Source organism: Pinus tabuliformis, chromosome Q (assembly GCF_031772625.1).
Source record: "Pinus tabuliformis cultivar Carrire ecotype Pingquan chromosome Q, CPIR1, whole genome shotgun sequence".
NCBI classification, from domain to species: domain Eukaryota; kingdom Viridiplantae; phylum Streptophyta; class Pinopsida; order Pinales; family Pinaceae; genus Pinus; species Pinus tabuliformis.
In genome coordinates, this window is record NC_142296.1 from 1,389,459,959 (window position 1) to 1,389,462,558 (window position 2,600).

The window sequence follows — 2,600 nt, forward strand, 5'->3', positions numbered from 1 at the left end:
AAGAATCCATTATTGGTAAGCCCAAACATTGTGAATGTTAAAACATAGCGATATTAAGAGGATTTCATGACAATGGAGTGAGCCCTATAGATTATAGTGATAATTTCTCCTCTAAGTTTATAGAAAAATACTCCGAAATTATATGACATGGTTTTAGTTTTTTTTGTCATTTACTGATATTATTTTTCTATGTCATGGCTATGACGTGAGCTTCACTCACGCCAGAGTCCAGACTATACAAAAACAAGTACATACAAATTTCAGTGAATGTCCATAGCAATAAAAGTGGAGAGAATTTCTAGAGAGCCCTACATATTGACATAGAAGCATTAGAAATTTGGATGCAATGCGCATTGCAATGAAAAGAAACAGCATCTATCCTTCACTTCCATGCAACGAAAAATACAAGAATTTGATGTGAGGCCAACTACAAAGCTTTTAGTAAACGGAATATGTGAGAGCTTTGACAGCAAACAAGGGTGAAAGAGCAATATTTTCATAGGCAGCTTTCACCAATTTCAGAGATGCTTAAGAATAACAGAATGAATTTTCATGAGATGAATCCATACAACCTTTTCCCTCCATTCCTCCATTAATGGATGGACAATTGAAACACATCAAGACATCTAGTTCTACAATCTCTTTAGTTACAAAAGCATTTAGTGTAAAACTATTCTTTTCCAAAGTCTGACATCTTCATAGGCTAAAATGCAAAATTTGGATCATTTGATGCCACTGCATTATTCCTTATTGCATTCATCGGCAAGCATAGCAGATATGCTTCGTTTTAAATTCCTTTCAGCAACACTATTTTCCACCAAATCCTTTCTAAGTCTCTCCAACATAGTTGACACATCTCTCATAGTTGGACGTTCTCCAGGTGAATCTTTTGAGCATAGCAAACCAACATGTAGGAAATAAACTATGCATTTATATGCATCATTTTCTCCAATTCCATCTCCATCCATCTCCCTCAAGAGATCACTGTCAATTACCTCTTTCACTCTATTTGGAAATGCTAAGTTCACCCACTTATGCAAGTTCAAGTCTCCTACAAACATTTCACTAGTTGGCCTTTTTCTAGTAAGCATTTCCAATAACAGAATGCCATAACTATAAACATCTCCTTGAGTGGAAACCCTCTCACCCAATCCATACTCTGCATTCAAGAAAACCTTGAACAAAAGTTATTCACAAGTCTATATATGATTGTTGTGAAGAAAATACAAATAAATATAACGTTTTAAAAACACCATACCTGGGGAAATGTAGCCCATCGATCCTTTTAGAGCAGTTGTTGTAAGTGACTCACTAGAGGTTGCACCAACTAATTTTGCAATCCCAAAATCTGTTACATGGCCGCCCATGTCTTCATCCAACAACACATTGCCTGGTTTTATATCACAGTGCACTACTTGGACAAAAGAATCATGATGAAGATATTCCATGGCATGGGCCACATCAATGGCAATATCCAATCGTGTTCTCAATCCCAACCCACAGATATACTCATCATTGTTGTCATCTTTATTAGGATATAAATGCTCCTCTAAGCTTCCATTACACATAAACTTAAACACTAAAGCTTTGAAATGCAGGTTGGAACATGAAGCTATGATTCCCACAAGATTTCGATGTCGAACCTTTTGCAATGCATCACACTCTGCTTCAAAACTCTTTACAACTTGGTCATTTTGTAAATGGAAAATCTTCACAGCAACCAATGTGCCATCACTCAAAATTCCTTTATACACTGATCCAAAATTGCCTTTCCCCAACAAGTTTGTTTGCCTCAGTGAATCCATTAGTTGCTCTATAAAGTTCTTGATATGATATACTCTCATGCTCTGACTTATGGGAAATAACTTGTTGAAAATAAAAGATTCTTATATGCCCTCTTGAGAGGAATCTCAAAAGTAGACAACATAGTACAAATCCAATACCACCCACAATTGGCAATATTACTTTTCTCAAAATATCAAAATGATTTTTTGGTGCTGGACATGCTGGCAAGGAAAATACTTGTAGCCCACACAGACCCAAATTTCCATTCAAGGATATGATAATGGTATGATTTGTAGAAAACACTCCTTTTGATATTTCTCCTCTAAGATTGTTAAAAGATAAATTCAAATACTGGAGCTCTTTCAACTCGTTGAGAGTAGTGGGTATTGTACCTGAGAGGGAGTTGGAAGAGAGATCCAAGTTCATGAGATTTTGTAAATATCCAAGTGAATCTGGAATAGAACCTTCTAAGGAATTGTTGGATAGATTTAATGATTCGAGTGCAGTGCAACTTCCAAGTGTTGGTGGAATGGAACTGGTTAATAGATTTGCAGATATGTCTATAGCTAAAGCATTTCCAAGTTTCCCAATCTCAGGAGGCACGGGTCCATCCAAAAAATTCGATGACAAATTTAAATAAAGGTTCAAGTAAGGAAGAGTGGCGACTTCTGGTGGTATTTTTCCTCTAAGTCTATTGTGAGACAAGTCAAGTAATGCCAAATTTCTACAATCTCCTAAGCTGGTAGGTATTTTATCTGAAAAATAGTTGTGATGAAGAGAAAGGATCCTTAGTTGTTCAAGATGGTGTAAGGAAT

General features: G+C 36.2%; 1 pseudogene across 1 annotated transcript; it reads right to left on the minus strand.

Annotated features, from left to right (window-relative positions):
• Nucleotides 1-395: 395 nt before the first annotated feature.
• LOC149225106 (receptor kinase-like protein Xa21 pseudogene) lies at nt 396-1,805 on the minus strand (annotated as a pseudogene). The gene is made up of 2 exons (XR_016249718.1): nt 1,259-1,805; nt 396-1,159 (listed from the first exon to the last, which is right to left on the minus strand). The product of XR_016249718.1 is annotated as a receptor kinase-like protein Xa21 pseudogene (transcript).
• Nucleotides 1,806-2,600: the final 795 nt, after the last annotated feature.